This window comes from Mustela nivalis (genome assembly GCF_964662115.1).
Source record: "Mustela nivalis genome assembly, chromosome: 8".
NCBI classification, from domain to species: Eukaryota; Metazoa; Chordata; class Mammalia; order Carnivora; family Mustelidae; genus Mustela; species Mustela nivalis.
In genome coordinates, this window is record NC_139027.1 from 52,168,112 (window position 1) to 52,193,840 (window position 25,729).

Here is a 25,729-nt window from a genome sequence, read left to right on the forward strand (position 1 = left end):
AACAGTCCTATGAGATAGACCTGCTGGTCCCTGTTGTACAGGTAGAGAAACCGAGACACAAAGTGTGTATCTCCTTGGGCTGACATAATATAAATCCTGTACTGGGTGGCTTTAAACAATGGTTTAGCAGTTCTGGAGGCTGAGAAGTCCAAGATCAAGATCAGATGGGTTTTGGTTTCTGGTGAGGTTGTTCTTCCTGGTTTACAGACTTCTCTCTGTGGCTTCACATGGTAGGGTGGGAGTGGGTGGAGAGACTGAGCAGTGGTGTGCGTGAGTGAGCAAACTCTTGTCTCCCTTCCTCATAGAAGGACACCAATCCTATTGGATTAAGAACCCTAACCTGGGGTGCCTGGGTGGCTCAGTGGGTTAAGCCGCTGCCTTCGGCTCAGGTCATGATCTCAAGGTCCTGGGATCGAGTCCCACATCAGGCTCTCTGCTCAGCGGGGAGCCTGCTTCCTCCTCTCTCTCTCTGCCTGCCTCTCTGCCTACTTGTGATCTCTGTCTGTCAAATAAAATAAATAAAATCTTTAGAAGAAAAAAAAAAAACCCTAACCTTATGACCTCATTTAACCTTAGCAACCACCCAAAACCCCTATCTCTAAGTACAGTCATATTGGGGGTTAGGCTTCAACATATGAATCTGGTGGGAGGGGAGGAGGGGGGACACAATTCAGTCCATGGCTTTTGGCCCCTGACTCTAAAAGTTAATGCTCTTAACACATGCAAAATACACTCAACAGCCCCAAAAGTCTTAACTGGTTCTAGTATGAGTTCTCAAGTCTGAAGTTCAAAGTCTCATCTAAATATCCTCTAAATCACGTATGGGTGAGAGTTGAGGTATGATTCATTCTGAGGTGAAATTCTCTTCCAGCCATGAGTCTGTGAAACCAGATAAGTATGTGCTTCCAAAATACAGTGGTGAACAGGCATAGAACAGACATTCCCATTCAAAGTGAAGAAATCAGAAAGAAGAAAGTGATGGGTTCCAGGCAATTCCCAAACCTGGCAAGGCAAATTCCATTATATCTTAAGCCTTATACCCTCTTTGGCTCAGTGTCCTACCTTCCAGGCCCACTGAGGTGGAAGAATCACCCTACACAGCTCTGCAGTGGCCCTGCCCCCTGAAGCCTGGAGGAAGCCAACCTGACCCATGGGTTTGTGGTTGGAATGGCAGCCCTGGTGATCTCTGAATCATCTTTGGGGTCATTATTCCCTTTCCTGGAAGAGCAGTGCACATTTGCAACTGAGTAGCGTTGTGGTCTCATCCTGTAAGATCCAAGGAATTCGACAGCCTTCTTTCATTATGTCCTGCTTTAGTTCAATCTAGCACTCTCTCTTTTGGAAAAACCCATCTCTATTCCTAGCCTCTGCTAACATGACTGATAAGGTCCATGAATTACACTCCATGACCTCTTTATCAAATGGTTATTCAGCCATACCCTTAGTGCTGTCTTCAGAACAAGGTTTTTCACTTTTGGCAACATGGATGGGCTGAGAATTTTCCCAGTCTTCAAGCTCTGATTCCTTTGTGTTTAATGATTCTTCCTTTAATTCATCTCTCCTCTTGTATTTTACTATAAGCAATAAGAAGGACCCTAGTTGCACTTACACTATTTTGCTTAGAAATCTCTCCTGTAAAATACCTGATTTTATCACTTGTAAGTTCTACCTTCTATAGAACACTAGGACACAATTTAGCCAAGTTCTCTGCCACTTTATAATAGGAATTACCTTTCCTCTGGAGTCTGGGACCTTTCTACCAGCTGTGGGTGCCGCTTTACCACCCTGCCCTATATGGTTCTTCCCTGGGGTTAGGGCTGCTGATTGTCTCATTCTGATCAGTAATAAGACTAAGTACTTACATTTGGTATCCTAATTTGTCTGCATGACAACCCTGGATGGTAGGAGACTTAGTTTTCTAGGGTTGTCCTAACAAATTACTGGGTGACTTGAACCAGAAGTTTACCGAGATCAAGAAATCAGGGTATCAAGAGAGTTGGTTTTCCTCTCCTTGGCTGTGGGTGGTTGACATCTCCCTGTGCCTTCACATGGTCTTCTGTCTGTGCCAGTCATGTCCACATTTCCTCTTATAAATATACCCATCCTATTGGATTAGGACCTATCCACATCACCTAATTTTTTAATCTTTTAAACATCTCATTGATTTATCTCCGTTATCTCTTTGAAGACCCCATCTCCAATTATAGTCACATTTTGAGGTTCTGGAGGTTAGGTCTTCAACATAGCAATTGGCGACAGGGGTTTGGTAGGGGGAACACCATTCAACCCACAGCAGAGGGCAAGGGCTGTTACCCTTATTATACAGCTAGAAAGTGAAACCTGGGTCAGTTCTTCCTCAGTGCACACAGTCACTAGGAGTGAGGCTGGAGCCCCAGGTCCTGGACTCCCAGTTCATTTTCTTTCCACAGCAGGCCTCAGCCACAGGTTGGCTGTACTTTCGCCTGCTTGGAGAGGGGCATCTTCAGGAAACCTAGACTTGGAATTTATCATTGGTCTTTCTTTGAAAGCACTGTATTTCCTCCCTTCTTAAATTTGACTTCCCTCAAAGTAGGCCATGATTTATAGTTTATTTGGGAGACAAGCCCAGGAACTACCAGTAGGATAGTGGGGAAGTAATATAGCGGAGAAAAGCCAGACTATGAAAGATGCATGACTGGGCAGGTTGCTGCTGTGGGCCACTGGGTCTTAGTCCTGCTGAGGCACTCTGGAAGACTATGTACAACATGCTTCAGAGGTGTCCTTCCAACGTTTAGGAATGAGGGAGCCAGGCTGTTCCTCAACTCTTGATGGTCATTGTTTGAGAGCTGATCCTCTGGGGTGTCAATCCCTCCAGCACCTCTGACATGCCCTAGAGAAGGCCATCTATAACTATGCTTGTACCTGGAGAGTGCTAAGGCACTGTATTAGTTATATATTGCTGTGTAACAAATTACTACAAACATAGTAACTTAACACATTCATTATCTCACCATTTCAGTGGATGAGGAGTCACACCTGGGCATGGCTTAGCTGGGTCTTCTGCTTTTTTTTTTTTTTTTTTAAAGATTTTATTTATTTATCAGAGAGAGAGAAGGGGAGAGAGCAAGCACAGGCAGACAGAATGGCAGGCAGAGGCAGAGGGAGAAGCAGGCTCCCCGCTGAGCAAGGAGCCCGATGTGGGACTCGATCCCAGGACGCTGCTTAACCAACTGAGCCACCCAGGCGTCCCTGGGTCTTCTGCTTTAAACTCACTCTCAAGGCAGAAATCAAGGTGTTAGTCTGGGCTGGGGTGTCAGCTGAAGGCTTGACTGGGGAAGGGTCTGCTTCCAAGTTCATTCCTCTAGGACTTATGGACTGATGTTTTAGCTGGTGGTTGACCAGGTATCACCTATAGTTCCTTGTTGTGTAGCTCTTCTTAACATTGCTACTTAATCAAAGCATACAAACCAAGAAGGCAATCAAGAAAGTCAGCAAGATGAAGAATCTTATGTAAGGCAATCACAGAAATGGTATCCCATCCCCTTTGCTGTATTATGTTGGTTAGGATCAAATCACAGGTCCTGTGACACCTAAGAGGGAGGGGATTACACAAGGACATGAATACCAGGAGGTGGAGGCACTATAGTCTATTTCATGGCCGTCTGCTCACTTGATAAGTTATTGCTGACTGGAAACATTTTTTGTCAAGAGACCTCGGGATTAGAAATAATTTTACTGCAAATCAGTCAGAAAATCTAATTTTAAACTAAAATTTATTAAAATTTATTTGATGTGGTCATTGGGGGCTAGTCAGATGTGATTTTCTGGACTTGGCATGGATTCTTCTGTGCTTTCCTGTCCCTAGTTAAGGGCTAGGCATCTTGGGTTTTCTGTGGTAGGGACTCTGAATTCTTATGATCTTCCCAGGATAGCCTGTGGGGTCAGCTGCAGTTCTTGTTCCTTTTGTAGGATTTCAAGGTGAATTTGGAATTGAGTGAGAACTTCGGGAACTTCAACTAAAATTCCATATAGGTTCTTAATATTATAATATATTTATAAATATATAAATTTCCTTAATATGGAAATTTATATACTGAAGTCTTGCTTCCTATCTGATATTTGAACAATTCCTATAGCCACAGGATGGCATTAATCTTTCCAGCACTTGTCACATGCAGACGGCATATAAGAGAAGATGGCGGATTTTTTTTTTTTTTTTTTTTTTTTAACTGTGATGACCAGAAGAGCAGAATCACTTTTTGGGGAAAAGAATATATCAGCCTTATCAACTTTATCAGTGTCTTGTACTAGTTCTGCATTTTAAAAAAAGATTTTATTTATTTATTTGACAGAGAGAGACACAGCAAGAGAGGGAACACAAACGGGGAGCAGGAGAGGGAGAAGAAGGCTTCCCACCAAACAAGGAGCCCAATGCGGGGCTTGGTCCCAGGACCCTGGGATCCTGATCCGAACCGAAGGCAGACACCTAATGACTGAGCCACCCAGGAGCCCCCTTGTTCTGCATTTTAAAGTTAATTTTTTTTTTTCGTCTCCTTCCAGAAGCCATGTGCAGGGTAGTGGTTAGGGCTTATAAGCTGTGGAGCCGTATTGTGTGTGTTTGAATCTTTGCTCAACCACTCACTAGCTGTGTGACCTTTGGTCAGTTACCTCTGTGTGTCAATCTCTTCAACTGTAAAATGGGATAATAATAGTACTGTCTTTATGGAGTTCTTGTGAGGATTAAATGAATAAAAATGGATGTAAAGCCTTCAGAACATTGGCAGGAGCCAACAAGAGTTTGCAATTACTAGTTTGAGAAAGCTAAATAATACATCAGGAAGAGAAATTTTTGAGTGATGGAGATGACTAAGGGGATTTATGAAGCCTGCTATTTCTGGACTAAACAAAAATTCTCTATTCCCCTTATGGATTCTATTTCCAAAAAGGGCCCACCATAACTATAATTTCAGGGCTCTGGAGGAGATGTTCTTAACTCCCTAGATATCCTCCCTCAGCACCAATAATGCATAGCCACCTGAAATGTCTCAATAAACACATGACTTCCTGGTGCTGGCCAGACGGAACTTGGATCTTCGTGACTCAGCTGCTTATAATTCTAGCAGGTTTTGACAGGAGAATGGGGAAAAAGCTTGTGGACTCAGCAATTCTGAAAGTGAAATGGGAGTGAGTGAGAAGCTCTGGGTAAGAAAGGAGGGGATAGAGACTGGGGGGATGGAGGGGCTGGAAGAGCTAAAGCGGAAAGACACTATTTACTCTGGCATCTGAGATGGAGTATTGGCCAGTTCTTGGGTGGTTGTGGTGGCCATCTTCTCTTTTTCCACACCAGGTGTAGCTCACATAGAGTGGCATTTCTTACATGTCAGAGTACAAAGGAATTACTAGGGATGCTTGTTAAATAAAAAGCTTCCTAGGCCCACCTCCAGAAATTGTTTCTGTGGCAGGCCTGTGATGGAGATTCGTGGGTTTTATGGGAGCATCTAACGGTGGTGGTGGCCTAGAGCTAGAATGAGCAGAGGGGCCATGATCGGGTTGGGGGAAATGACCAGGAGCTTTTCTGGAAGCCATACTTGCCCTGCAATCAACATTAAAACAAAAAAACAAAAACAAAACCATGTGGAGTGAATGCTGATTTGGGGAAGCTGGTGAAGCTGGGTGGGGGGAGTGGTTTCTAAAGTCCTAAGCTACCACATGATATTCCTAGTCTGAGGGCATATTGAGAGAAACTGTCAGAAAGTAGAAGTGGAAGATGCTTTAGGTATGCTGTCATTTTACAGACTGAGACAGTATTGCCCAGAAAGGTTAAGTGATTTCATCAAAGTCACACAGCTAGTTAATGGCAGGTCTGAGACTGTAATCAAGTATTCTGGTTCTCCACCCAGTTCCCTATTCACTAAACACCTGTTCTCTCTGGGATGAGGAGAGGGGTGAGAGGAGAAAAGTAATGAGAATTGGAGGGAGCTGGGCGCACAGTCCCAGACCGCAGGACAACAAAAAATTTTGCTATAGTAGAAGAATTAGAATAGGGATAATTTGGGCTCAGATTCAAATGGTCAACAATTGCTATTAAAACCCCTAATAGTTAATTTTCTAAAGGCAGATTTCCCAGGCAATAAATATTCCAGCTGTAGGACTTTTTTTTTTTTTTTTTTTTTAATCCTAGGGAGAATATATCGTTAAAGGAAGCTCACGTTTCAGATTTCCTTACTAGTAACAAAATCCTCATACTAGCTCTTGGCTAAGTTCGTAGTGCCCGAGTGGACGTGGGCAGAGGCCGGGCGGCGGGACTGCGGCAGCGCGGGCGGCGGGCATTGCGGGTGGGGGCACTGCAGCATCGCGGCCCTGGGGCAGCCGGGCAGCGGCCCGCTAGAGGGGGCGCTGTGGGCGCCGCCAGGCGTCCTTTTGTCAGCGCGCACGGCCAAGAGAGCTCTCATTTCCTCCCAGCCTTGTGCGGGAAATGGATTTAATTCTGACCGCAGGGCTGTAAGGGACGAGCGTGAACGACAGCCTTTTGTCAAGAAGTAGCGGCTTCTGTTGTCTGTAATCACCGCTGACGCGGGGAAGCTGCATTGCTGGTGGAATTCCAGGCAGCTCTGACAAGTGTGGGGCTGCAGGATGGGAAGAAAACATTGCTCTGCAGATTAGCTGGGTGCATTTATTAAGCAGACACCCACAGGAAAAGACAACAAAGCAAAACAGTAACCCACCGTGGAAGACCAGGGATGGATAAGATGCTGTGCAGGAGGTAAGCCCGGCTTGGGAATGGGCGTCGTGGCTTGCCTTGGTTTTGTTTCTTTTGATGGAATTTGAGACCCCTACGGCAACCGTCCGTCCACCGTGCGCGAGCTGGTTGGTTCCGACTGTCAAGGGTCTGCTAGTGTGTGTGTGTGTGTGTGTGATGCCGCCCTTCCCCACGGCTGTGTTTTGTGTCTAAAGGTTTCTGTGGATGATGTAAAATTAGAGGATCTTCGGAAAGATCCTTCGGGGCTAAGTAGGGCTGGCCTCTGCGTGGGGACGGTGGGACGCACTCGCTCCGAGCGCCACGCCTGACAGGTGGGGCATTCTTCTGGGTCAGGGCTGGCGGGCGGCAAGCGTCGCTTCACGGGGGCTGCCCCTCCCTAACCTTCCTGCTTGGCCGCCGCCCTCCAGGGAAGCGGTGAGGGGTGCTCGGCGGGCTGGGCGCGTCCCCCGGGCGTCGTCAAGGCTCGAGGCGGGGCGCTCTGCCGCAGCTGAGAGGCAGCAGGTGCGGCATCGGCGGCGGCCTGCATTTGGAGCAGGGGAGCTGGCACGTGAGCGGGCCCCATTGGTCTGGATTTTTATGCCACTCCACCACTTTGGAGGGAAAAAGGGCCACTGTCCCCAAGAGGTCTTGCCAGTCTGCTCTTCCCTTAGCTTTCATCTTCCCTCCCCTCTATTTTCCTGCCTCCTCTCCCCTCCTCTGCCCCCGGTTGGAGACCACCCTTGGTCCGGGAGGCCGGGTGGTGGGGTGGGGGGCGGGCAGCTTCTTCCAGTTTTGAAATCACAGCCACTGAGCTACCAGGTGATAGGTTTGGGATGGAGTGGGGGTGGGGCAGACTGCTTTAGGATGCCGATCAGGCGCTCTGTCTAGCCTATTGTCTTGCTTTTTCTCCCCCTTCCCTTTCTTCTATAATCTCCATCCCTCGCCAAAGAGAGGGAGAAAGAAAGACCGAGAGAGAAAGCCCCAGGAGAGAGAGGGAGGGAGGGAGGGGGAGAGAGAGAGAAAAGGGAAGGGGGGGAAAAAAGCCCCAGCCCACACCCTATCAAATTCTTTTTAAAAATTGTCATTTATCTGTGACACATGATTATTACCCATCTGTTTCTTTACACCCACTCTTGCCTCTTGCAGTTTGTTGTCTGAGAGTCAACTGACTCAAATGAGCCTTATTAATAATAGAAATCAAATCTCAGTTTGCTAAATGGACATTTTGTGCTTTCTGACTAAGCCCAAAGGAGAGGGTAATCTGACATCCTGGTGGGAGCAAGTGATTGGAGAGGGCAGACCCAACTCCTTTCACATCTAGTGTGTGGGTCTAGTTAAGGTACATGCATGAGATGCATGTTTAACGTGTAGGGGTGGCCTCGTTAAAGGGATTTAAACATTGGGTTTCATTTTAAGAGAGAATTGGTAAACATCTGAAATGAAAATGGTTTAAATGATTAAGAGCAGTTAGCTGAAGTTTCAGACTTGCAAGTCACTCTGGCCACTAGCATATGAATAGTCTATGTTAGATTTTACCGAGGGATTTAGATCATTTAATATTTTTGCTTTATAATGTTCTACCTTCATTCTGTGATCAGACTTTTGTCAGTGGGTAGGGACCAGGATCTTGCCCAGACCTGTCTCTTTCCCCACCCCTGTCCACTTTTCATCTTTCCACCCCCAATAGCAAACCTTTTATTATTGTAATTTCAATATATTTTGGAGAACCACTAAAATCTTTGATCCCAAATCCATACAGTTTGTAGGAAGCCATATATTCTTTCTTGTCCAATTGCTTAACCTTATTAAAAATCTGTTTGTTACATACAAAATACATAGCACTGTCTGAAATGACGCACCACATGTGGTTTCTGGACTTGAGTTGAATTGGCTTTAAATGTTAGGATGGTGCTAGAATTAGCACATCACAGCTATTCTCTAAGAGTTTACAGGTGATGACATATGTTTGTTGGGACAGAATTCAGTGTTAAGGTTTCAAAAGTATGTTGGAAAGACTTTGATAAATGTATTTATCTACCTTGTTCTACAAGAAATCTAAGACAGTTTATTGGTCTTCATAAACCATACCAAGGGAGACTAACTTAGAAGTAAATGAGAAAGAAAAAAGAAGACTAAGGATAGAGATATAAAATGGTATTAAGAATGAAACTAATACAAAAATACAAGCATAAGACCCCCTGTACTTGTTATGAAAGTAAACAAATCCAACTCTAAACTTTCCAGCATGTCACCGAACAAGAACTGACCAACCCATGACTCATGTGTTTATTTATTTATTGACTCATCCACCCATTTGTTCATTTAACAAACACTCAGTGAGGCCCTACTATGTGCCAGGTTCTGTGAAGGGTGCAGGGACAGACATGGTCTCTGTCTTGACAGCACTTAGCGATGAAGGAGAGGAACTGACATTCATCTGGAATGTAAATGAATGTATAATCACAGATCATTCTGAGAGCTGTGCAGAAAAAGTATGAAACACAGAATGTCACATGTCCAGAACATAAAACACAAAACAAAAATGTAACTGAAGCACAATAGTTCTTGATTCTAAGAGCAGAAAAGAACTCTTCGAAAATATAACAGTGTTTGGAATGGTGGCTTCAGTCATGTTCTTGTCAGATACAAGGAGGGATACATACTGCTGTTGTTGTTTTTTTTTTTTTAAGATTTTATATATTTATTTGACACAGAGAGAGAGAGATCACAAGTAGGCAGAGCAGCAGGCAGAGAGAGAGGGGGAAGCAGGCTCCCCATTGAGCAGAGAGCTCAAAGCTGGCCTTGATCCCCGGACCCTGAGATCATGACCTGAGCTGAAGACAGAGGCTTAACCCTCTGAGCCACACAGATGCTCCAAACCACTGTTTTTAAAGTGTTCCTCAGTGTGAGTTTATATCACTCATGGGTCTCTCAGACCACTGGGGTTCTGAGATATACACGTTTTGAGGGATCTGTGTCTTCTCTAAAATTAGCAGTTTTACTTCAGTGATAATCTTAAATAATTAGTAATAAAATGTGTTCTGGATTATCTTGATGGCAACTCCAAAGCCAATGGTAGGGCCTGTATTTGCCTCTGTGTCTTTCCATGTGAGCCAGGAGCAGGTCTGGTGGCTCAGGTCATGAGGCAGAGAGGAGTTTAACTAGAGGTACATGGAGAGAACGGTGAGTCCCCACAGGGCACAGGCTCGTCAGACTCAGAAGAACAATTCCTGGGGGGCACCTGGGTGGCTCAGTGGGTTAAAGCCTCTGCCTTCGGCTCAGGTCATGATCTCAGGGTGTTGGGATCAAGCCTTACATCTGGCTCTCTGCTCAGTGGGGAGCCTGTCTCCCCCCCTCTCTCTGCCTGCCTCTCTGCCTACTTGTGATCTCTGTCAAATAAATAAATAAAATTAAAAAAAAAAAAAGAACAATTCCTGGGATCAGCACTATATTGTCAAAGACTGTTGCTCTCATGCTAGTCATAGTCATAGTCACTAAGTTGCAGGAACTTATTAGCAGCAGGTGTTGTAGTGAAAACACAATGACAGAGTTCCTGTTGCTAGTTTCAGCAATAATTGGATTAGATCTAAATTTGATGCAGATTTAGTAACCTCCAATAACTATCTTGTGTCCAAAACAATGAGACCGGTAATTTGGTGTAATAATTGAGTGGAGCCAGACTGTCTGACTTCAAATTCATTTTTCTACTTACTAGCTGTGAAACTTGGGCAAGTTACTCAACCTCTGTGATCCTCAGTTTCTTTTGAAACTATGGAGATAAATACGTGGTATTGATTTCATAGTGACATTGCAAGGATTAGAGTCACTACATGTGAAAGACTTGGAGCATATAGTAAAGTTCAGTAGATGTTAGTGATGTTAGTTACTATTTTTATTAGTATGAAATGGCACCCATTTAGGTAAGCATCTCAGGATGGTTTTTAGAAGAATTTTAAATTATGATATCTGATTATCTTCAAGGTAGCAAACACATTTTTGAGGTTACTAATATTATTTTGCCTACATGCTTTATTAGTTGCCCCCGTTGGTATAATTGAAGCCAAAATTCAGAGTGTGATAACATGTAGTAACTAGACCTGAGACTATATCTTTCTGTTGATAAACCCAAAATGGAGTTTTAATTCCAGCAAAACAATATCATCTGTTGCAAGAAGATAACTTTATGTATTTGACATTTTAAAGTTTTATAGTTGCATTTATTCATAAATTTATTTTGGCATTTTAGTTCTATGAAAGCTGTAATGCCTGGGTGTTTTTAACTGGTCTTTATGAGTGTACTTATTTAAGTTACATTTTAATAAATGTGACGTAGGTCAACCTTGGGTCCATAAGAGATTTTTTCCTTCAAAAGAGATTTCTGTAGGGGTGCCTGGGTGGCTCAGTGGGTTAAGCCTCTGCCTGCAGCTCAGGTCATGATCTCAGGATCCTGAGATCGAGCCCTGCATCAGGCTCTGCTCATCAGGAAGCCTGCTTCCCCCTTTCTATGCCTGCCTGCCTCTCTGCCTACTTGTGATCTCTGTCAAATAAATAAATAAAATCTTAAAAAAAAAAAGATTTCTGTATAGTGGAAGCATTTTGGACTGTAGACAAAGACATACCCAAGATGTTTGAAATAGAATTTTGAATCTCTAGAAGAGAGATTGCAGCCCTAATATTTTACTCTGTATACCTTGGCTACCATAGGTTTAACTTGAAAGAATTTTAAGACCATAATAACAAAAACTGCCTCTGCTTACAACAACAACATCAAAGTCCCCCAGACTCGTAGAGCACCTATGGAATGGCAAGGTTCCAGCAAAGATTCATCCTGACCTAACTTCCATAGTAAACTACATCTGAGAGGTTTGCCAATGTTGCTGAATGAGGTGAAAAGAGTCTTTTCTCTGTGAACTACAGTGTTCAATTGTATAGTTTAAAATGAGTTTACTGATTATATTGTTCAAATCTGTTTTTAAGTTTTCCTTTTTTTAAAAGATTTTATTTATTTATTTGACAGACAGAGATCACAAGTAGGCAGAGAGGCAGGCAGAGAGAGAGAGAGGGGGGAAGCAGGCTCCCTGCTGAGCAGAGAGCCCGACATGGGGCTTGATCCCAGGACCCTGGGAATCATGACCTGAGCCGAAGACAGAGGCTTTCACCCACTGAGCCACCCAGGAGCCCCTGTTCTTAAGTTTTCTTTGTACTTAAGTAATCTGTCAAAGATTACAAAATTATGCCAGTCTCCCACTACAATTGCTTTTGATAGCTTTCCTTTTAATATATACCTATCATAAAACTATGCATTTATATTGTATTCTATTGCACATAGGTTTTATTTGCTGCTGTGTTACTTAGGGCCCTGGTTTCCAAGGACTGATGGCTTTTTTGGGATGGGGGACATTTAATGTTAAAACCAGGACATGCCAGGCAAAGGAAGACAGATCTATTTTAGTTGCAGAGAAGAGAGAGATAACAAAGGACCTAGATTCTTCAAGGACTCTCTAGAAGATATGGTAGAGATGGTGCCAACCAAGATCAACCAGCCCATGAGTCAACAAGGGGCCCTCCCCAGAGGAAGCAGGGATAGTCTTCCAGCTGAGTCCTAGAAAAATACTCAGGCTCAATGCACCAGACCTGGATGCGCTAGGGTGTGGTCAGGGGGAAGATGGGGGTAATAATCAAAGGGCTTTAGGAACTTTATCAGCACCTTCCACCTTGAGTAACTGCACCCCCAATCCTGATGTGTGCTGAGGGACCCCTGAATAATGTGGGGCTTTAAGATAGCAAGCTTCAAACCAGGTCAGTTCTGATCACCCCCAACAGTTACAGCTGAAAATAAAGTACATAAATAAATGTCACTTGACCCAGCTGTAAATATCTCTAGTGTGCTTGGTCTGACAGAGGACCCCCTAAGCAACCCAGGCAGGACCTGGAGGCTAGGGAATTTAGGATGCGGTTGTCAGAAAGCAAATATCAGTGCTCCATATGATATCTGGAACGGTCTTCCTGGGCCCAGCCTTGAAAGTACTTACCAAGCCAAGGAGAAAATGCCTTTGACTACTGTGAGTGGCAGCTTTAAGGACCATTGACATCCTTCACCCATGCCTTCCCCCCCTGCAGACAGCTGATTGAATAGGCATAGACCTGTGGGGACTTAGGATCTCAGGGCAGGGTGTCCATATGAGGCCAAACAGGGAGGGGGAGTCAGGGTGAGGAGGTAAAACAAAACACAAAAACCAGTTCCCACCCCCCCCCCCAACACCATCCAAAACAAAATGAACAAACAAAAAAAACAGACATGAGGGCGTTGATAAGTCATTCCCCTGCTCCCCTAGCCAATTTAGAGAAGAAGCCACTTGGTTTTCCTGAGGTGGCCAAGTGATTCTTGTTCTGGTAGCTTCCATGAGGCCCAGCTAGACACTTGGTCTCTGTGTTGATGAGGTTGCCTTTCATCCTGCCGGGGCTAGTTTGCTTGGGCTTGGGTTTCATCAGTCCCTCTTGGATTCCTCTGGATCTTCCCACTTCTCTTGCCTACCTTGAACTCAAACTCCTTCCATCAATCTACAGTGATCTTTCTGAAACAGAAATTGAATCTTGACAATCCTCTACTCTTGGAATAAAACCCAAATTCTTTACCTTTACATCTTCCTTCACACTCCACCCATCATCTTCCTGGACATGTCCCCTCTACAAACCTCCCTCACAGTCTCCACACCTTTCTCAAGCTCTTTCCTCCAACCTTACGTGCCCTCCCCCCACTTTTGTCTGGCAAGTTGATTCTTTTAGAAAGCCAACTGAACAGACAAGCTTCTAGCAAGCCTGATGATGATTAAAACAATACTAGAAATGAAAGGTGGGACAAAGCAGAGAAGAGATTTGAAATCATAGCAATGCATTATTGTATGCTAACATATGTGAAAATCTTGATGAAATGGACATTTTCACAGGACATGTAAACTACAAGTATTTCAGAAATCCCAAATGTCCTGTTTCTGGATGGGAAGAGTTGATGTAGCAAAGATGTCGATTCCTCACAGATTCTGCCACGTGGTTGGCAGCCTTCCTGGTAACCAGAAGTGATGCAGATTTGTTCCTATTTTTCTCTTTTTTTGGTCATTTTCTGTGGAATTTCGAAAGGGTTACTTAACTGCATATGCTCTTTTGCAAATCATTGTATCGAGGGAAAGCCAATACATGTGCATTTGCATGTCATTTCTAAATTGTTTTTCTTGAAGAGCGAATGAAGTCATTAAACTTGAAATGCTTGGGGACTTTATGAAGACAGTTTCTTCTAACAATGGACATGATTTTCAGCCCATGTTATTTTATTGAATATGAATTTTATTTTATTTACTTTCTTTACTCAGCAAGGAGCCCATATAAGAATCTCCCGACTTTTGCTTTTAAAAAAATTGATGGCGAAGCGGTGCCTGGGTAACTCAGTCAGTAGAGCATCCAACTCTTGATTTCAGCTCAGGTCATGATCTCGGGGTCATGAGGTCGAGCCCCGTGTCAGGGCTCTGTGCTCAGCATGGAGTCCGCTTGAGATCCACCGCACCCCCCCACCCTCTCCTGCTGACCTTGCCCCCACTCATGCTTGCTCACTCTCTCTCTAACTAAAATCTTTAAAAGAATTGATGGTGAAAAAATAGTCAGAAAGTGAGGGTGTGTTCAGTTCTTTCCTCCTTTACTGTGTCAGATGGCAGAGCGTCCATACTGATTATCTCGACATTCCTTTATTTAGAATTGATTCTTCTTCCCTCTTAGCACCACATTTCTCTTAGATCCTTCCAACACCCTCATTTGTGTCCCAAATTAGCTACATCTGTTACCATAGTTATGCAGTATCCAGCTTAACCCGCTCCAGGCTTGTTCCTGCTGCAGGGTGTTTGAGATTTCCTTTCTTGCATATCCAGAAGAACTGTCACTATTTTTCTTTCTTTTTCTCCTCCCCTCCCCACCCCAGGTTTGTACTGTTTTAAAGGCAATGCGTGTGTATAGTTGATTAATCAAATAGGACTGAAGGGCTTCTAACAGAAAGCAGCAATCCCTGGCCAGTCCAAATCCTTACCCACAGATAGGCAAACTGCTTTTAGCTCTTTGCCGTTCTCCCATAGTTACTTCTGTTATCTCAAAATAATATGCATACACTGCTGCTTCGATCAACTTCGATCATCCTTTGGTGATCTTCTGCCATGACAGTCAAGGATGTAGTTTATTTACATCATGCCTACTGCCTCTCCTTACTCTCTTTGTCTGGTCATCTCTGAGACTCCAGACAGGGCCTTCATTAAAATGAGCTTTCTCATTCTATGGACTGTTAATTGGGTCACTTGACTCTACTCTGTGTAAGGTAAGGCTATTACCACCACCTCTTCTTGCCCTGCTTCCTCCTTCCCTCTAGCTTTCCTTTACTTTTGCTTTATCAAAGTTGATAAAATATTCATTCTGTTCCATGGCCATAGTTAGTTTCTATGATTTGTCTATAATGATGGTAATTCTAAAAGTTGAACAATTTTTTTTTTTTTTTTTAAGATTTTATTTATTCATTTATTTGAGAGAGAGAGAACACAAGCAAGGAGAGAGAGAGAGGAGGAAGCAGGCTCCCCGCTGAGCAGAGAGCCCGATGCGGGGCTCAATCCCAGGACCCTGAGATCATGACCTGAGCCGAAGGCAGCGGCTTAACCCACTGAGCCACCCAGGCGCCCCAAAGTTGAACAATTTTAAACTGTTCATTATCTGTGTTGATATTGTTCACAAGTAATAATCTAGAATTTCATATCCTTCTCAGGGGCTCCCATATCTCAACCCTTGGGCCCCTAGATAGGAAACGTTTCCCAAGATGACCCTGGGGTCAGGAACACCACTACAGCTGCCCTTGTTCACCCCTGCAGGGTGTGCAGTTTCCCTAAGAAGACCCCTCCGCTGATCAAACTGATGAACTGAGAACACCTGCCTACTATTTTGAGATACAGAGGTCACCACAGCTGAGTGCCTGGCTGGGGGGTGGGGTGGGGTCACTGTGTATGGGCACAGGAGAAAAGGTGAGTGAGCTCTGCTCTGCCATAGAGACCCACAATTTGTGCTGCGGTGTCCAGTCTCTTTTTTCTTCCTGCCCTTTATCTTGCCTGCCATATCACCAGCTGGGACACTTCAGGGCTGTGCCACAGATCGTCTGCTTCCTGGGCTCTAGCATCCTTTGCCTAAAATTTGGGCTGAGGCTTCTTTTGCTTCAAACATTAGTCACCAGTTCCCCATCTGCTTTTTATCCTACAGAAACTTGATGAAATCTCTCCTCTGATAACAACCTGTTTTACTTTGTTATTATGGGATTATGCATTTTATCTCCTTATGGTCAATTTAATGGAATCTAAGGAGAAAGAGAGAGAGAGAGAGAGAAGAACATAGGGCTATGTGGGATTAGGCCCACCATCTTGAATTAGAAGCCAAGGACATTAATTTTCAATCAGGCCATGCATAGTAGTGATAAAATAAGCTGCTGGCATGCCTATGGTTTAAATTAAAACCCAGTGAAGTTTGTTCTTCTTTGTTTTGAAAATGCCTTTCTGAAGAGAAACTTCTTAGGGGAACCTGGACTGCAGTTATTGGCTAGTTGCTACGGAAAGTCATTTGTCAGAGTAGCCAGTACTCGATTTGGATGCAGAAAGTAAGGAACTAACAGAGAAAGTTAGTGAATAAACACTGTGTGTCCTCATAGAGGGAAGGGCTGCTGGCTTTTTTTTTTTTTTTTAAACCTTGATAAAAAGGAGGGATTTTGGGGTTCCAAAGGTGCTTTGTTCAGAAAGTAAATGTGAAATTATACATATTAAGAAGTTTCAGTTGCCTCTGTTTCCATTTAATTTGGAGATAATTGCTTCATTTTTCAGCTCTTGCAGTGATCACTGAGACAGAAGACAGTTTTGGGGATCCTGCTTTATAGATCTTAACTGTTGAAGTTACAAGCTATAAAAACTGTTGCCAGCTTTGAAGCCTGTCCTTGTTATACTTGGTTCTGAATTGAAAATGTATCAGGTTTAAGGATGTCAAAGAATTAAAACCTGCTTTTCAAAATCTATTATATTTATAGATGAAATGATCAATGTCTATGATTTGTCTCAAAATCTTCTTTTATTGGGTTATAGGTGGGATTGAGGTGAATTGAGATGGACTACAAGTTGATAGTTTTGAGACTGGGCATAATATCTAAACTGACACTTTTCAAAGTAAAAGGAGATGCTATTAATAATTACACTGGGACAAGAGATGTGACCCAGACCCTCTCAGGAAAATTGCAATCTACTCTGAAGTTAGACAATGGGTACTTGGAGTTCATTATATAGTATGCTCTCCAATTTTGCACATTTGTGAATTTTTCCTTAATTAAATATGTCTGCTGTTTTATAGTGTTTGCTCTTTTGTTATAATTGGAGACTTTCATCTTAATCATGATGTTAAACATTAGTCAACTTCAAACACAAAAGGAAAATAGCTAGAGAATATTGCTAAAGGACAAATCTATTAAGTTAATTTATAATAATGGGACAAAAATCCATAGCTCCTACAACTGGGACACCCAGGAAGCAATACTTAATTAAGTCGACAATGTTTTAAAGCAGATCTCTAGCTTTAGTTATGCAAAAGGACCTCGTTTTTATTGCTGTGGATTGGGTTCCTTGGGATTTTATGGATAGCTGGGTACATCCCCAGAAAGTTCAAGTCTGCTGGGAAATGAGGAGCCAAGCCAAGAAAGTGGGGCTTCGATTTGCAGAGCAAGTCTACAATGCTGATATGTAATTATCTTAGTGTCTCTCTTATTGAGGTTCTGCATTACTTTTCACCTGCTAAAAGAGTCTTTCAAAGTTAGTCAGAATTTGAGAAAGAAGGTCGCTATTCTTGCTCTATAATTGCCATGGTATGTCATCCCATGGTTACTGAAGTTTTTGCTTCTGCCAGTGTGAGGTGATATGGCTGACGTATGTGGATAAGGCAGCAAGTCTGAGCTCTGTGTTTTAGGATGTCAGTTATTCTGTTTCTACCCATCAGAGGACCAAGTGGTTGTGGATTTGGAGAGAGGTTCTTAGTGTCCGACAGAGGGGCTGAGATGAATGCCCAGCTGCTAGATGGTCCCTTGAAAGGAGCCTGGGAGTACCAGGAAAGGTACTCTGTCGTATGTGAGCTCTTTCCATCCTAATGTGCTGCTTCTGTGCGATCAGGAAACAGTTCTGCAAAAATGATTTTTTCTGATGCTACTTGTGTTACAGGTATAATTTACTATTGTGTCCCATGTGTTGTGCAAAAGAACATCACTTTTTAATTTATTGGCTTGTGCTTTTTAAAGTCAAGCTTGCTGAGATATCATAGAGTACAGTTCACCTTTCTTAGGTATATTGTTCTATGAATTTTGACAAATATGTCCATTCATGTAACCAGCACCACAATTAAGGTTCCTTTGTGCCCCTTTGGAGTGAACCTCCCCCATCCACCCACAGCCCCTGACAACCACCCAACTGGTTTTGCCTTTTTCAGGATGTCCTATAAATGGGAGCATACAGTGTAGTCTTGTGTCCAACATCTTTCACTTTGTATAATATTTTTGAGATTAAACCTTGTTGCTGCAAATATTAATGGTTCATTTCTTTTGATTGCTGAGTAATATTTATTTGGATGGCTGTACCAGTTTGTTTAGTTATCCACCCATTAGACATTTGGATTGTTTCCAGTTTTTGATGATTATGAATAAAGCCACTGTACATATTGATACACAAATTTTTGTGTATTTTGGTTCTCACAGGTAAATAATACCTAGGAGTGGGGTTGTGTTGTGGTATCCTAAGTGTATTCATAACTTTATAAGAAACTGCCAAATTGTTTCCAAACTGACTCTATCCCATTTTTGCATCCCCACCAGCAATTATTAGAGTTCTAGATGCTCTACACTTGGTATTGCTAGTTTTTTTTTTTTTTTTTTTTAATTTTAGCCCTTATGATAGAGGTGGGGTAGTATCTCATTGTGGTTTTAATTTGCATTTCCTTAATGTCAATGACTTTGAACATCTTTTCATGAGCTTGAATGACACAGTATCTCTTTTTTGGTTGTCTCTTGTCTTTTAAATGTCTGCACGTTTAGGCCATTCTAAGGCAAACAGGAGAAGGGATATTTCCTTAGTTTCAAAGGGGGAGCAGAAGCATAATGGGCCATAGTGAGAGTGTGGGGAGCACTGTAGAGGGATGTAAGGAGAGTTGCCCAAGAGGAAGGTAGTATGGGAGAGGTGGAGGGGGTGAAGTCAGGAGCTAAGCTATCTCATCCTTCCCTCCTACCCCGGCTGCTTCAGGATTTCTTCTCTGGAGGATATTATGGTTTGTATTATGAGGAGCTACTCCCTTAGGAAGTAAGGGAGGGATGGAAGAAGACAGCTGTAATACTGACTCCTTTCTTTTTCTTCTTAATGTGCTTACTTCAAATTCTGGTCTTTACTGGTTATAAAGACCAGTTAATATCTCTTTAAAATAGATAATTTTGAAATAAGTCCAGTTTGCACAGCTGTATGCAAGGGTCAGCTACTCAGATGTACACTGGGAGATGTACACTTGTAGTATTTAACCAAAGGTGGGGCTCTCTGAGGTGAGAACAGTAGAGGAGAGAGGAACAGAGGAGTTAGAGGTACTTTGCAAGGGGATTATTACCTGGCTGGACTAGTTAATATAAGCTAGATAAGAAAGGATGTGAAGAGTGAACTTTGGGGGTACATAGTGAAAAAATGTGTACAAGGTCTCGGAGACATTGGAGAATCAGAGTAGGTAGGCTGGAAGGGGATGGTCCAGGAGGAGGATGTGAAATCCATATGTTGGAGATGGTAATCTTATTGGTAATGGCAAGATCTAGGGTATATAACTATGGGAGTGGGTGGCTGAGGCTGGGGTGGAGAGAGAGATGATTGGCATGAGAGGAAAACGTGAAGGCTGGCTGTTGGTGGATCACCACATGGATGTGAATGTTGAAGTCATCAGGAATGAGAAAGGAGGGGAAGATGGTAAAGTCATCAGTGAGTAAGGGGAATGACCAGGAAATTGGAGGATAGCCACAAGGTGGCTGATGGCAAGTCTGTCTAAATGGGAGTCATGGACTTCCAAGGCAGTGGGTCTTGAAGCAGTGGAAGAAGTAGATGTAAGTGGCTATGGGGCACACAAATGCTATCTACATGGTGCTAAGGCCCCAAGTATATGGGATGTGGCTGTGAGATAACAGTGAGGAGAGTGAGGCTTTAGATTTTTTTTTATTTTTGGATCACAGAAATTGGCTTTATGTAGCAGATTTGGGGAATCCTGCAAAGAGTTACAGGATTGTTCATGAGATTGGCTTCCAAGCAGGAAGGAGGGTAACCAAGGAGGCGTTATTGACTTTGGGCTTGTTCAAAACTCAATTAAAGGCAATTAACAGTATCTGGTGTTGTTTATGAAAGTACTGGTCTCATGAGAGATCTCCTAGCAGTCCTCATGCATTGTGAGAAGAGAAGAAAAACTTCCTCTCTTGAGGCATCTTTTGTCTTCATGTCATTATTCATGCATTACCCCCAGCCATAAAGCTCATGGAGGAGACAGAAGGCTTCTGTCCTTCCATATCACCATCTTGCTGTGGCTCTGAGATGACTTTTTTGTCTAGACTTGCTCTATTGATGGTGACCTTTAACAAAATAAACTGCGACAAGAAAAATAAGGATTGATGAAGAAGATGAACTTTCTCAGAATTCGTACTCATGCATTGGAACAGGACGTATTTTGAGGAATGAGGCATGTTAAAGGGAAGTGTGAGGTTTCTTAAATGCCTGACCAAAAATCTCAGAAAAGCACCGTGCCCTATATGGCAATCCTGGGGCATTTACTTTCCCACTCTCCAAAATAAGTATTTCACTCCCCCTTTTTTTTTTTTTTTTAAAGATTTTATTTATTTATTTGACAGAGAGAGATCACAAGTAGGCAGAGAGGCAGGCAGAGAGAGAGAGGAGGAGGAAGCAGGCTCCCTGCTGAGCAGAGAGCCCTATGCGGGACTCGATCCCAGGACCCTGAGATCATGACCTGAGCCGAAAGCAGCGGCTTAACCCACTGAGCCACCCAGGCGCCCCCCCCCCCCTTTTTTTTTAAATCTCCTTTCCTTCCATTCTCACCCACCTTGCTGGGTGCCTCCAAATTTACTGAGAGACAGAAGCAATGAGGAGAGTGGCCCTGCTTTTATCAGGGGCCATTCTTTCTCTGGGATCTGGGCCCTGGTTCCTCTCACCTTCTAAAAACCACACTCCAGCAATTGGCCATTCTATTTTCTGCATCATTGGCTTCTCTCTTTCTCTCTACTGCAACGTTTCCATTGGCATTCAGGCATGTTCTAGTATCTCTTACCTAAGCATCTCAGGTGCTACCCCATTTCTCTCTTTATGTTCTCAGCAAAACTCCTTGCAAGAATTGCCTTGCTCGGTGTCTCACTTTCTCTTCCCCATTGTCTCTACATGGGCTTCTGTTCTCTCTGTGCTACTGAGACTACTCTTGTCAAGGTCATTAATGGTCTTGTTGCTAAATCTAATGGCCTCTTCTCTGTTCCTATCTTACTGATGCATCAGCAGCTTTCAACAACATGAACCTCTTCTTGCAACATTCTATTCTTTGGCCTTCTGGGACCTTTCACTCTCCTGGTTTTCCTTTGCCTCTCTGGGTGTTCCTCTTCTTCCTCTGTGAGGTTCTATTCACCTCTACGAGACCTCTGAATGTGGGAGAGTCCCATGGCTCTACTCTGGGCCACAAGTCTCCCTTACACACTGCTCCCCCCACACACACCCAGGAAGCTCATCCAGGCCTTAGCTTTAGACTCTGTGTATATGCTGATGAATCTAGTCTCTTTTTTCCCCACAACTCTATAGCTTAGTGCTACTCAAACTTCATTGTGCATATGGATCACCTGGGGATCTTGTTAAAATGCACGTTCTGATTCCATTGCTCAAAGGTGGTGCATTTCCAACAAGCTCCTTGGTGATGCTGAGTCTGCTGGCCTTGGGATCTTATTTTGAGTAGTGTTGATCAGTGAGGTTGCAGACTTGTATTCCCACCTGCCTCCTTGACACTTCTATGTGATGTCTAACAGATAACTCAGACCAAGCCTAACCTGGCCCTAGGGGAGTCTTGATTTCTTTCCTCAAACCTGCTTTTCTCTGTGTTAGATCATCCTCCCCATTGTTCATTACCAAAAGATCTTGGAATTGTCCATGGTTTCTCTCTTTTTGCCACTTTTCTAACCAATCTATCCAAATTCTATCGGCTTAGTCCTCTAAAACATATCCCAAATATTTCACTTGGCTCCATGAGAAAAGTAGTAGCTGACTTTTACTGAGCACTTTCTGCATATCAGGCTGTGTTAATGATTTGCTATAGACCAGATGTTTATTTCTCCCCAGAATTCATATATTGAAATCTAATCCCTAATTCTATGGTATTTGAAGGTGGGGGACTTTGGAGATGATTAGGTCGTGAGGCTCTGCAATAATGAGATTAATCACCTTATAAAAGAGACCTCAGAGAGTTCCTTTGTCTCTTCTACTATGTGAGGACAGTGAGAAAACAGCTGACTATGAACTAGAAAGCAGGCCCTCACCAGACACCAAATCTACTGGCACCTTGATCTTGGAATTCCCAGCCTCCAGAACTATGAGAAATCAATTTCTGTTCTTTATAATCTACCCAGTCTATAATATTCTGTTATGGCAGCTTGAGCTACGATAATATTGTATATTTGTTTTTATATATATAAAAAATCTGATGATCACAACCACCCTATAAGGAGGATGGTATTATTAATCTCATTATGTAGATAAGGAAAACTTATTTCTAGGTAACAGTATATAAATGAACAGTTTATGACTTAAAAAACCCTATTCATTCCTTTGGTTTGTTCGTCTCCTTTTTTGTACATATGGTAGTCAACAGGGCTATATACTTAGAGAATTAGGGAGGCACTATCTTAAGTTTCTGTGGCCTTGCTTAGTACAAATTACATTGCAAATATCCATAGGCAAATGTCCAAAGGGTGTGCATGCTACAGAATTTATAGCCTCTTTAGCTTTCTCAAGCCATTTTTGGCAAGGGCTAAATGCACTTAAAACATTAAAAATATTTATGTCTGATAATTATAATATCATGATGCACCTTACAAAGACACTGTGTCTTGCAATGTCCTTGTGCAACGCAGGGATTCTTTTATTTTCACTCCTGCATTTCCCGTAACCTATAGGATACACTGAGAACACAGCCTTTAAACTTCAAGATGGATTCCTTTGCTAAGCTTCATTTGCATTGGATTCCTTTGCTAAGCTTCATTTGCATTGATCGGTTTCAAGAGTGTGGTGCTCTATGTTGGTTATCACACTTATAACCTACGATGGGAAGTGGCTGGGGTTCAGGAACAAACAACCTACATGATCTAGTAGAGGGGAAGAACTTCGTATGAAGAAAAATCTCAAGGATTCAAGGGTTGTTTAGAACAGGTTGAGCCACTAGTTTGTTATACTGTTCTTTTTAAAGGAAATCTTTAGTAAACTTGTTGGTAAAATAAAGACATAAAGATATCTGTTTTTAAAATAAGATTTATTTATCTTATGCAGAGGAGAGGGAGTGGGGAGATGGGCAGAGGGAGAGAATCTTCAAGCAGACTCTCTTAGAGCCCGACACACCAGGCTCTATCCCACCATCCCGAGATCATGACCTGAGTCAAAACCAAGAGTCAGATGCTTAACCAACTGAGCCACCCAGGAGCCCTATAAAGACATCTTTCATAATGTGAGTAATTGGCCTGACTTTAATATGAGTTTCTCTTGTGGGGGAGGGAGACACACAGTCACCATTATCCTAGTGATTTTTATTACACCTTTCTCTAAAGAACCACTCCTCTCTTTTAGAACTTCCATATGCCAAGGCAGATATTACACCAAACAACCAAATATAACAGTGCAGTCCTTTCTCCAGCTCAGTTCATATATCCTTGGAAGTAAGATTCTTACCTATAAATGAACTCAGGAATGCTCTAAAGAAGCCCTCACTATTAGCAAGGGCATGCCATTTTTATGTTTCTGGGGAACATGTGGCAGATCTCCTATATATGAAATGCTCCCTGGAATTCCAGTATGTCAAAGTGGAAGGGGCTATGCAGACCTTCCAGTTCACCCCTGGAGTTCTAGAGAGTGGACAAAGCCAAGAGAAAACAAGACACTGACCCAAGGTAAGGCCATAACTACTGGCAAATCCAGGGTTCCTGAAAAGCTGTTCTTCAGGACATTTCTCTTTAAATGTCAATTTCTCCCTTTTTTTTTTTTTTTTTTTTTTTTTTTTAAAGATTATTTATTTATTTATTTGACAGAGAGAAATCACAAGTAGATGGAGAGGCAGGCAGAGAGAGAGAGAGAGGGAAGCAGGCTCCCTGCTGAGCAGAGAGCCCGATGCGGGACTCGATCCCAGGACCCTGAGATCATGACCTGAGCCGAAGGCAGCGGCTTAACCACTGAGCCACCCAGGCACCCCAATTTCTCCCTTTTTTAATGTCAGAGTTTTCAAGATACTATTTGGTATCTTGACAGGAAGAATCTAAGTTCCTTGTAAGAATCTTAAGTATGGTAGAGGAGACAAATGGGGCTGAGCCAGGCCTCCATCCATGAAGATCCTTAATCCTCATCCTGGACATAGGTAAAATTTACAGTGATTTAAACTTTATTACAGTGTCACAAAGTATATCAGTTTCCTAAGGCTGGCTTAACAAAATACTATAAACTGGATAGCTCACGCAGCAGATTTATTTGTACATAGTTCTGGAGGTTGGACTTCTGGAATCAAGGTGTCAGCAGGGCCATGCTCCCCCTGGAAGATCTAAGGGAGGAATCCTTCCTTGCCTGTTCCTGTCTTCTGGTGGTTACCAGCAATGCTGGGTATCCTTGGCTTACAGCCTCATCACTCCAGTCTCTGCCTCCATCATCACACAGGCTTCTCCTCTGTGCTTGTGTATCCTCTGTGTCTCTTTATACCTGAATCACCCCCTCCTTATAAGGATCTCCATCAGTGGATTCAGGGCCCATCCTAATCCACTATGACTTCTTAATTTTCTACAAACACCCTATTTCTAAATAAGGTCACATTCACAGGTTCCAGTTAAACATGAATTTTGGGGAGATGCCATTTAATCCAGTATGCAAAGCTACAGTGATTTTATGTTTTAAATTTTGCTAAGAATTTATGTTTGTATGCTCTAGAAAGGCATGGTTTTTTTGTCTTGTTTTGTTTTTTAGTCCAGAGAGAGAGACAGAGAGAGAGATGCACCTGAAACACTGTTTTCCAAAGTGTATCTGGTAGAACACAATTCTCAAGAAATGTAACATGGAATAAAAGTTTCAATGGTCAAGAAACTTCAGGAGACACTGTATCCTGCTCTCCTCTTGAAGCATCATGATGTACCTACGATAAAAAATGTTGAGAAAGGTCCTGTAACCAGGACCTGTGTATACCTTACCAATTCCAAAGTTTATAGGACAGGGAGCACTTTTGTCTGTGTCTCTATATTGATTAAGGGCTGCCTCCACCTCATGAAAAAGAAAGCCAACCACAGTAGCTTAGTCTAGTAGGGATTTATTTCTCTCATCTAGAACGTTCGGAGGTCAGAGTCTGGGATTGACACTGGCTCATTATGGTACCAGTAAATCGGACTCCTTCTGTCTCTCTGCTGTGCCATGCTCAGCAAGTGGATTCTTTCTCTTGAATGTTTGCAAACCAGGTACTCCATTTCTAATCTCCCAACTACCTCCCAGTCAGAAGTAGGAAGTGGTGAGGGAGAAGCAGTAGCATTTCTATCAGGAAACCCGGCTTTCCCAGAAATTCCCAGCAGATTTTTTGCTTGCACATTATTATGAGGAATGTATTATATCGTGCTTCCAGCTTCAGGGAAGGCTGAGAAGTGCAGGGGCTTTTGTTGGATACAGTGTACTTTGGATG

General features: G+C 42.9%; 1 protein-coding gene across 1 annotated transcript in view; it reads left to right on the forward strand.

The window, feature by feature from the left end:
- Positions 1-6,196: 6,196 nt before the first annotated feature.
- Positions 6,197-25,729, forward strand: part of ADD2 (adducin 2) — a 103,825-nt gene continuing 84,292 nt past the window's right edge. The window contains exon 1 of the mRNA XM_082744032.1: positions 6,197-6,742. The gene's annotated coding sequence lies outside the window, so the exon portion shown is untranslated. The remainder of the gene's footprint in view (positions 6,743-25,729) is intronic.